Genomic DNA, 11,462 nt, shown 5'->3' with positions numbered 1-11,462 from the left:
TCCCAAACAGCCAGCATAGCATTCAAGGGCCACTGCTCAGGAATACGACAAGGACTTCATGTGGAAGGAGGCACCACTTGCTAAGTTCTTCTTGAGAATAAAAAAATATACAAATAGCCTTGGTTTTTCTTGGGTCCCTAGGGGATGGCTTCTTATTTATACAGAAGTTGACAGTGCCCTGTATCTGTATTTCAGTGGTTTGGGTTACCAGAAAGGGTAGGGAGGACGAGCAGTGGGGTGTAGTTGTCGCTTTGCCTAAAGAAGATGGGGAGTAAAATGCAAAATCATAAACTTCAGAGCAGCCAGGATTCTTTACAACATTACATATTTGCTCAAATAAATACCTTTTTATGAGTAGCATGACCTCTGCAAGTACAGTCATCCATCTGCCAGCTCAAATTTGCTTTATTGAATCCTAAATTACCCCAATACAGTATCCATGTTAGCAATGATACCAAGTTTGATAACAGAACTAAAGAAATGAAATGCTGTGTCATGAGTCATACTTAAAATTTTTATTAGGCTTTCTATCCTGGAAATATTTTCTTTTAAAGTCTTCTCTTACTCATTTTCAACTTTTATCCTGTAAGAAAACTAATCTTAATGGTTGATTCAGCACCATTTACTGAGTGCTTTCTGATTTGTATTTTGTTAATTTCATAGATAGCTAGCTGACCTTAAGAAGCCATTGTCAAAAATAGGCACTGGTCCTTGTTTCACCTTACGGAGACAGGTGAGACCACAAGGATGCGAGTCAGGAACTTAGGGCCTCTCCTTCACTCCATCTAATAAACTTTTCCAAGTGAAGGAGAAAAAAGGGCAAAACACTAACTTTTCTGCAGGGTGGCACTTATGTAGTCATTTGAGTTGGATCCCAAAAGAGAAACCATTGTGAAAGTTGCTAAAGGAAAACCAGAAACAAAGCTTCCTGAATTTCAGATCATCTTTGTGGCACACTAGCTCTGTGACTATGTTCCAGCATAGACTATTGTATGTATAAGCCAACGTGCTGTTTCACAGCAGATAAGAGAGTCCTCTCAGTGCTAACGGTCAGTTCTTAAGATCCTCCAAACAAGGTGGTAAATACCTATGTCACTTGACAAAGGAATGACACACGCTTCTTTCTGAGTAGTTTCCTCCCTCCTTCTTCCACTATACCACAAGTCTGCGCAAATGATTTTATCCAATCATCAGTAGCCATACTGCCAAAAAGGTAAACTTTAAACCTACTTCCAATTAATCTTTAAAAAAAAAAAAGGTCTGTACTCTAGTCAACTCAGCTATTCGCTCTCCTTCAAAAGGACCTTACTTCCTATTTCATTCATGAAGCCACTGTTCACACACGGCCTTGGGGCACCCTCCCAGTGTCTTGTAGTATTAGTTGGCTTTAGGTTTATTTCCCATGCATTTCCCTCAGGAGTAGGTAAACTTGGAGAACAGGGACAATGCTGTATAATTTTGTGTTCTGTTACAGAAATAAGGAGGTGGCCTTATACATAATACATTATTTGAACATCACAACCTATAAATATTTTCTCCGTCAGTCAGGTGATATATTATTAACAACTTTAAATAATAACAGGTAGCTAGGAAAAATCATCTAGGAAAGCTGATAGTTATATGGCAGCTAACCATATTTACCTCTTCCATAATTTTATTTTTATTTCTAAAAGGATCATTTGATTAATTTAAAAAAACCTCTCAAAGCTACTTAATTTGAGTCAGTATAAACATGTAGACCCTTCAGTGATAGTACAGAAAGGTTACATTTTAGAAATGACATCATGGATATATGAAGAGTGCAATAATTCACAAAAATAGTCCATGCATTATGTAATGTCTTCCTTTTCACAATCCTGTGAAACAGGATGAGCAGATTGTATCACCCACACTTTATAAACAAACCTAAATTCAGAAAAGGCACCTGGTAAACTAGAGGCCGCATCAGGAATGTAACCCTAACTTCACATCCCAGCCGTAAAAAAGACTGAACTGACTCACACAGACCCCGAAAAAAGTATCACAAGGCTTGTTTCGTTATAGGCCAGCAGGTTAGCTAACCCTTAATTAAATAGGACAAATAACCAAGAGTAGGTAGATTACAAACTCAGGCTATGAGTTCCCTGAGGATGAGACCGTCGTAGGTTACATACACAGCACGTGGTACAGAGCCTCGCCCACAGAAGGCTCTCAGATATCCATCTAATTGAATAGCACCTGTTTTGTACTATTGCTAACAAAATACTAAAGCCCTACTGAAATATCTGCGAAGTTCTTAATTTTTCAATGAAATGAAAAGAAACACTCTAAATGCTTAATTACATATGCTAGAGAATATGTAATTGTGTAATTGAAGACAAAGACCCTCTAAGACCCTGAAATATAAGCTAGACATGTTAAAGAAGAGAACTAATTTCCCAAGAAGCCAATTTAAATCTAGATACAGAAATATGTTCTGCTTGAAAACAATTTTACATTTCAAGAGGAAAGGGCAGTGACTCCTACCGATCAGTAAAAAGTACCAGGCAATTGAAAAGAGGAAGCATTGACCTTAAATTAGCCTTTAAAATGATCTATTTTGATCACTCTTAGCCCACTGTAATTTGTTATTCTCTGCAAAGCTAAAAACATTTGCTCATTGGCTATTCAGGTAAGAGTGAAAAAATGAAGAGCTGATCTGGTGACAACACAGCCCATTCTTTTGAATCCAGGGAAGACTAAACGCACTCATGAGAACTGACGTCACTGGAAGTTTGTTCTACGTTAAACTCTGAAGAACTGGTCACTTAAAAAATAATCCTCAAACTTCTACTCAACTAAAAGCTCAATTGGCTGAGAAGGAATGATTACTGACCGTTTACTATGTGCCACTTTTTCGAGCACCTGACAGGCATTATCTCATTTAATCCTCATTACCTTAAGAGGTGGGAATAACTTTTTCTCCATTTTGCTGATGAGGAAACTGGAGTGCCAGGCCACGGAGACGTGGAGCTGGGGACTCAACCCAGGCACTGGCCCCAGTGCCTGTAGCCTGACTTGGAGCACGAGGATGTCACCTCCTACAGAAACATGTTCATTAAGAGATGGCTCCATTCCTCCACTTCCTGTGGCTTCCCAGGCCTCAGACACTTCCCATCACCACATCGGACTTTCAGCTTATCGTCTCTCTCCGCAGGGGCCCCCTAATTTCTCCGCAAACTCAAGCTCCATTCTCTCAGTCACCCACACCTGATCATCCTCTCTCATCCATGGTATTTGGCCAGTGATCCCTGCTTGGGTTTTCTCCTCTTGCACTCACTCTTGCCCGTCTTTTCTTTGTCCCAAATCATCATCCTAGTCCGGATGCTGGCATCACACACCTAAATTACTACAACTTCTTTCCCACTGGTCCCCTCAACTGGAGTCAGAAACTTTAGCCTTCCTTTCAGGTGCTATAGTGGAAGCCAGCAGATGAATAATAACAGCAATACTAAATAATTCCTAACAATTACATGGCATAATGCTCTAAGCACTTTCTGTATAATCAAGCCTCACAATAATTCTGTGAGGCTTGTCCCATTACTATCCTTGTTTTACAGATGAGGAAATTATGCTCCAGAGAAGTTCAGTAAATTGCCCAGACCCACACAGCTAGTAAGTAGAGAGACAGGCTCTAGACTCTGGAAGTCCGGCTCCAGGGTCTGTCACTTTTAATCACTACATTGTCTCTCTTAAGCAAGTAGAATTATATGCCCAGGTCCTCAGAGAACCTTGGAAGAGACACTTACTGCTCGAATACCCTCAACTTCCCTTTGGGGGTGCACATGACTACCTCTGGCCAATGGGTCGGGGCCACTCGCTTCCAGGCTGGAGCTCTGGAGAGCAGCGAGGGATCTTCCACACTGTTCTTCTCTCCTGCCACAGCGACCAGCGAGGTTCTAAGTGGTGGGACCTCTGTCAGCCTGGGTCCCTGAATGAGTAAATGGAGAACTCCCCACCCCTGTACCCTATCCACCTGTGTTGGCCAAGTAGCGCAAATAAGAAATGCATCTATGTATTCAGCCACTGAGATTTCAGGGTTAATTGTAGGCACAACACAGGCTAGCCTCTGATCAACACGGTGTCTAACCTACTTAGAACGCAACTGACCAATACAATGAGTGTAAGAAGAGAAAAATGCACACACGATGCAGTTCTCCTGGCAAACAAACATAATCTTCCTTAATCCCAGTTTCATCGTGTCATTTCACGCTCTAGGACTGAGAGCATTTCCCCATGGTCTACGACATGCAGTCCAAATTCCTCTCCCACACTTTCAAGCCTCTGCAACCTCATTCCCCTCCACTGCCCACATGTACCTTTCAAGATAGTCTAGTTGGTCTGTGCTGTGACTATACAAATATTTGGTTCTCCTGGTTGGATTATTCTGCTTCTGCCATTTATTCTTTACACTCATAGTCTAATCATACCTCCTCCTTTAATTCTCCTGTGACTACTCAAAGCCACCCATCTTCCCTTTCCTCAACTTATTTGGCGTTTATACAGCTTACGCCACATAGTTTTAACTTTAAACAAATATTATCTTGAAAACAAAGGGACAGAAAAAATACACCGGCCTGGAGACCTGGCTCTGGTCTGACTGCGTGTCAGCTACATCACCTCTGTCCAGCCTTTCAGCCTTCCTAGATTTCCGTTATCTTATCAACGAAATAACGGCACTACAGAATATGTACGCTCTTTGCTAACCATCAAACAGCCTATGGTCTGTTATTTCACGTGCGTCACGCTTATGTCCCTCAGCTGAAACATAAACTCCATCAGGGCAGAGACCTTGACTTTTACTTCTTCCTGTTCTGGGTAGCTCTGAGCACAGCACCTTGCAGAGAGATGATGCTCAAAAAAATATATGCTGACTACCGGCCGTCAGGTGTTAGTCGAGGACACTTTATGATTAGTACTGTTCAAGCGTGTGGGTGAGGGGTTTTATTTTTGCGTGTTGTAGTTTTTTAGGCAGCAACAGATAACTAATACATGCTCAGTACTGAAATACTAATCCTGGAAAATACATGAAATCAGAAACTGGAATGACATTTAAATTAGCCAAGATCTCTTTTCCGAAGAGAAAGTTTTCTGTTGAAAGTACAAGAGGAGTGCCACTAGCTTTCCTCCTTCTTCCACATACAGGGAAGCTACAGAGGACGGCTCTCATTTATTTAATTTATCCCAGATAACGCATATCCAGACCCTTCAAACTTAGAGAAATCTCTGCAGCACTCTAATTGTTAGAAGGAAGAGAGTGTATAAGAGGGTCTGTACATGGGAAAATGCATGCTGTGATGTTTCAGTCGTTTATCTTCCTCCCAGACTGTAAAGACCTGCTTTTCCTGTTTGCACACTCACTACGTCGTTTCTTGCCGTTAACAGTGATATTCAGCTGTCTATTGCCTACTTGACCGAACTGCAAGTCACTCCTGGGCAGGAACCGCACCACCTTCCGTCTCATGTGGTACCCACCGCAATGGATCTGAACCAGAACTCAAGTAATTTTTGACGGGCTTTTAGCAGTTTTCTCAGGGTGTGAGAACATTTATTTCTCTTTCCATATCTTGTAAGAATGATTCTTCCCATGCAGGTTGAGAAGAAAAAAAGTGTGTCAGAATGAAACTACACAAAGGCTGCAAAAGGTTTTAATCCTACTCTAAAAAAAGTAACATTTTGATGTGTTCTTAAGGCTTCAGTTCCACAATTTTCCCTTTAAGTCCTACAGTGAAACATCTGCTTTTTTTTTTTTAATACGTAGTGAAAATATATGGGGTTACTGCCTGTGTTAGGGTTTAAAAAAAATCAATGCAAACAATATTATTGGCCTATCATATATTACAATTCAACGCAGTCCCTGTTGTGAGTCCCAACACAGGGTAAGGGCTCTACCTGAGATGGGGCCTATGATGGTGCCTGAACCCATGCACTCAGGTCCCCAGAGACCCAGGGAGGGGAGACCCTGGGAGGAGAGAGAGACCCCAGGGGGAGAGAGCCACGGAGAGGCTGGTCAACTGAAGGCAGGGGCAGGGCTGAGAGATACTGTAGGTCTTGGCCATGAAGAAAGAATTTAGAAAGCAAATAGTAAAATAGAAAAGAGAAAGAAAAAAAAAGTGTCCCATTAGGGATCCAATTGTCAAATTATTTGAAGTTTGTGTGTTTGACAAAATCTGATAAGGTGATGGGTACGTGGTAGTCATTATATTATTCTCTCTGCATTCATGTATCTTTGAAATTTTCTGTAATAAATTTTAAAAAATGGTAAGTGCAGTCCCCAACACATTTCCCATACTGCTGTTACATCAGGGGTGGAAGCAGAAATTCAGGAATGGATTCACAGGGTACTGAGAGGGAGAGGAAGGTGGAGGTCACACGGCTGCTGGTCTCCGTCTCTCACCAGTCAGCCACACAACCCAAGTCATATGGGAAGACAGGAATGGGATACACGGGGCCACATTCATATCCTAGGAGCACAGGGGAGGGTAGTGTCAACGGACCTACAAGAAGTCCTAGTAAGAGATGGCTTTTGGTGACAAAGTCACCAGCAAAGAACAGGTTATACCAGAAATCTGCATGAAAAGACTGTCAGGGTTTCATAAACACACATACACACACACACACACACACACACACACACACACACACACACACGGGCAAAGAGCTGCTTCCTTTCCCTTAAACCACATCCCAGTTCAAATCTGAATGTTTCAGATTCAGGTACGTTGCTTTGTACATATACATTTGAAGTCAAAGATAAAAGTTACGTTCTTTTGATTACCAGTTCTGTCAGCCAAGGTTCACTTACAGATAAGAGAAACCTCTCCAGCTGTTTGGGGCAGAAAAAGATTTACTATACAGACCTAGGTGTTTGTGAAATTTCTGAAAGGGCCAGAAGGGCAGATCCAGGCTTCGCGTCCAGGAACAGGCTCCTGGAACAACACATAAGGACTGGTCTACCATGAAGACTGCTTCCTCTGCCACATTCAGGATGCTGGGAATCAGGAAGTCATTATGTCATTTCAGCAGAGTCTAGGGATCAGGAAGTTGTCTGAACACTGTAACCTCCAGGGCCCTGTTGGGTCTGTAGAAATGGACCAGCAAAATGGGCATCTCATATACTACTGCCTCAGCTCACACTGAACTCAAGCACCATACAAGAACCTAAATCACAGGCAGCGCTCTGGATGCGAGGGACTTTAAGAAAGACAGCATCCAGCTTTCCGCTTTATGTGGCTATACACTAAGAGGACCCTGGAAAAGATAATGAGCAAGCTAATCCAGGCATATTCACTATACCATAAAAATATTAAAGTATTCTACCAAAAGGGAGGAAGGAGTGTCTAATTAAAAAGAGAGAGAGATAGAGAGGGCTTCCCTGGTGGCGCAGTGGTTGAGAGTCCGCCTGCCCTGCCGATGCAGGGGACAGGGGTTGGTGCCCCGGTCCGGGAGGACCCCACATGCCGCGGAGCGGCTGGGCGCGTGAGCCATGGCCGCTGATCCTACACGTCTGGAGCCTGTGCTCCGCAATGGGAGAGGGCCCAACAGTGAAAGGGCCCCGTACCCCAAAAAAAAAAAAAAAAAAAAAAAAAAGAGAGAGAGAGAGGGAAACTTAAGAGATATCACAACCAAATGCAATACCAAAGGTAAAGGGCTTTTTCAAGGAGAAAAAATGAATATAGGAGAAATTTGAATATAGTTTTGGTAGTATATAATATTAAGGAATTATAAATAATTTTGTTAGGTTAAAGTAATATGTTTATATAAGCAAACGTTACTTTTTAGACCTTACTTAAATATGGAATATTACGATGTCTAGAAATTGCTACAAAATGCTTAAAAGTATTTAGTTTTTAGGGGAATAGAATAAGAATAAGGAAGGGGAGCAAAAATGTTAAAGATTAATTCTGGGTAATAGGGCTCATTTTATTATTCTCTCTGCTTCTGTGATTGAAATTTCTCATAACAAAAATCTTTAAAAGGTTATACCAAGAAAAACAAGGGAAGTACAAATTATTTTCATCTAATGCTTCCTTCAAAATCTTTAATTTTACCACATTATTAAAATAAGTACCATCTTCTATAAAGTAACTAACTTATACTCTTCAAAATGTCAAGAACACAAAAGACAAAGACAGAATGAGGACTGTTCCACATTAAAGAGTAAAGGGACATAACAACTAAACGTAAGATGTAATTCTGAGATGTCCTATGGACCAGATTTTTTTTTTCTTTTTTGCTACAAAACTGGATAATTGCCAATTTTATGGTAATACATACTGATGTATTCAGGGGTAAAGGGGCATTACATCTCCAACTTGCTCTCAAATGATTCAGAAAAAATACCATGTGTACATAGAGAGAAAATGATAAAGCAAACATAAAAAACATTAATAACTAGGGCATCTGGGTTTAGGGTCCTATTCCTGTAACTGTCCTAAAAGGCCTGAATTATTTCAGAATTTTTTAAAAAAGTATAAAACACAGTGGCAGCACTCGGAAGCTCTGAAGAGAAACAGCATAGATTTTTTTCTGTCTATTAAATTAAAATGAATATTAAGAGCTAAATAACTGGAGTGCTTCACAGTGCTTTTTCAGATACCATTCCATGGGGGATTATTTTTGTACTTCTCATTTTAGCAGCAAAATTTGAATGTAATCATAAACATTGTCTTTAGAGACTAACATTTACTTTTATACACATTTGCGACACTGTAGTTGACCATCCAAATAGGAAGCCTCAGTTTGATGAGTCTATACACTCAAATTACTTTCTAGTAGAATGAACAGGTGACCATTAACTAGATTTTTTTTTACCTAAAGAAAAAAGAAAGCGGCATTGAGACTGTGTTGCACAGAGGGGCATGTCTGTGCGAAAAGTCAGACAGGCATGGATTTCAATCTAGGCTCTGCCACTTAAATAGCCGTGACCCTGATGATTCGATCAATTCTCAGCACCTTCACTGTCTCACAAAGGATACAACCATATCAATGGCCACTCCTGCAAGACTGCTGTGGATGTTCATTTAATCAGGAACACGTGTGAAACAGGGCTCTGTGGTACAAAAGAGTCGTTCAAAATTTATTTGTCAAGATAACTAAACAAAAAGAAAAAAACCCCTCCCAACAGAATGTACATTAACATTTCAACACCACTGTATTTTTTTCTCCATGTTGTTGCCGATACTAACGAACATATCCTCTGTCTGGTAACTTATTGATACAAAAAATATTTATTAAGGGCCTACTATGAGCTAGGTACTGTTCTAGGTACCAGGATGTGAGAGCTGAAAACAATAAAGACCAAGGTGCCCTCAGGAATCTTATGTTCTATAAGCCAACATTAAACATTAAATAGGCAAACAACATCAGCTTATGGGAGGGGATAAATTTAAGTATTAATTATGGTTTTATTGCATCCAAGACTGGATCTTTGCCCTCCCAAATAGTCTCTGAACTACTTTAATAATAAACCTCCTTTCTGCTAAAGAAGCCAGAGTCGGTTCTATTACTTCAACTAACAGGCATGCCTGTGTCTTGTAACTGAGAAAGCCTCTTTTCCTTTGACCTCAGATAACAGAAGCAAATTAGATACTTCAGAACCCCACATATACCATATACAAAAAAATTCAACCCTAAGATAGGTATGAGATTATTTTTGTGTGTTGTATATTTTGCTATGGTTACCAAGGCGTGGTCAGCATTTTGAATTTTTTTCTTAGAATAATACAGTGATCTGAATCTAAAAGCTTTCACAAGGTGCAACTTACCAACCAATGATAAAGAAAAAACAGGAAGTGAATCTTGACTAGAACCAGACTTTTTGAGTTCCCTTCAGTATTATCTACTCTGCTGTCATCTAGCCTGATTAACAACATTAAACTTGTCACCATCCTATCCTAAAGTTTTTAACATTTTCACTTCTGTTTGAATAAAACATATTTCCTACCAAACTGGAAATTTTGACATATACTCAAATATTTTAAGTCCCAAGAGGAAGACAGCTAAAATACAGGAATTGAGTAGCAAAGCAACTTACAAAAGCAGAAATGAAAACAGATGTTAAACTTCTTTGAAACAAATTTTTACTAACAGCCTCAACCAAAGCTATTTCAGTCAAGTACTAGAAATATTCTACCTAGTCAGAAGATCTCAAGCTTCCTAGGTCATCGGCTCCTCAAGGGTGTGCACCAACTCTTTTCAAGGTTCTATTTACCACCCAGCACCATGCATGGTGTGGGATTTCAAAACAGGTGATAAGCTCTGTAAAAGCTTAGTTTAGGTCAGTGGCCCTCCATCAGAGGTAATCTTGCACCCCAAATGTCATCTGACACTATCTGGAGACGTTTTCAGCTGTCATGACTGGGCTGGGGTGCTACAGGCATCGGGGGCAGAGGCCAGGGGTGTCACTCAACATCCCACGATGCAAAGGACAGTCCCCCACGGCAAAGAACTGTGCGGCCAAAAGCGCCGGCTGAGGCTGAGAAAACTCTGCTTTCGGGTAACTGTATCGCTGACCTTCACATTCAAATATAAAATCACTGATCGTGTGGCTTTACATACCTTCTGATGACAGCTTACAAAGTCTTTCAAACAAGATACAGTACATTAAATCCGTTCCCTGGAAAGATGCTCTGGCCACTGAAACTGTCAATTAAATCCCTGCAGTGTAAAAAACCTGAGTCTCCTTTCACAATCAACCAGCAATCTCCAAGGGTAAGAAACTCGCTATTTATGCCACTTAATTTGATTCGGAAGACACTGGGCTTCAAACATTACTAATACCTTGATCATTTCTAATCATTCCTTAGACAATGTCAAATGCACAAGTGAAGTAACAGAAGCCACTTCCCTTCCTTATGCATCTTCTAATATCATCATGATTTTTCTTTCGCCACTTTACAGAAAATGGTGCTCAAAGTTTCTGAGCCTGCTTCCTCAAAGGAGACAACAGTTCCCACGGTACAGAGGGTTAGTGACATCAGTGTGTGGGCAGAGTGCCTGGACAGGCATGGCGCGTGCTGATTCCTGATGCATGACATCAGACACACAGCATTAGACACTGGAAACTAAACTGATGGGAAGTCTGAGAACTTTTTGGTTAAGAAAAGAGCTATTCTGAGAATATAAGAATGAATGCATCATATGTTTTCCTTTAGGTAAGATCCTGGGAATGATTTTATAAATCTACAACATTTCAATCCTTTAAACATATCATTGAACTCAAATTTGAAATTCATTTTTTACATTTTTCTTGTAATAGCTTTGAGGTGACTTACAAAAAAAAAAAAAAAAAGAAGAAGAGAAAAGAGAAGAAAGTAAAGGGCATTAGGGACTTCCCTGGTGGTCCAGTGGGTAAGACTCCACGTTCCCAATGCAGGGGGCCCAGGTTTGATCCCTGGTCGGGGAACTAGATCCCGCATGCTGCAACTAAGAAGCCCGCGTGC

The 11,462-nt window shown here is 40.6% G+C and overlaps 1 protein-coding gene across 1 annotated transcript in view; it reads right to left on the bottom strand.

The window, feature by feature from the left end:
* UBAC2 (UBA domain containing 2) overlaps positions 1–11,462 on the bottom strand; it is a 173,986-nt gene that overhangs the window by 85,778 nt on the left and 76,746 nt on the right.

Source organism: Physeter macrocephalus, chromosome 13 (genome assembly GCF_002837175.3).
Source record: "Physeter macrocephalus isolate SW-GA chromosome 13, ASM283717v5, whole genome shotgun sequence".
NCBI classification, from domain to species: Eukaryota; Metazoa; Chordata; class Mammalia; order Artiodactyla; family Physeteridae; genus Physeter; species Physeter macrocephalus.
This window is presented reverse-complemented; position numbering and strand designations above follow the sequence as displayed.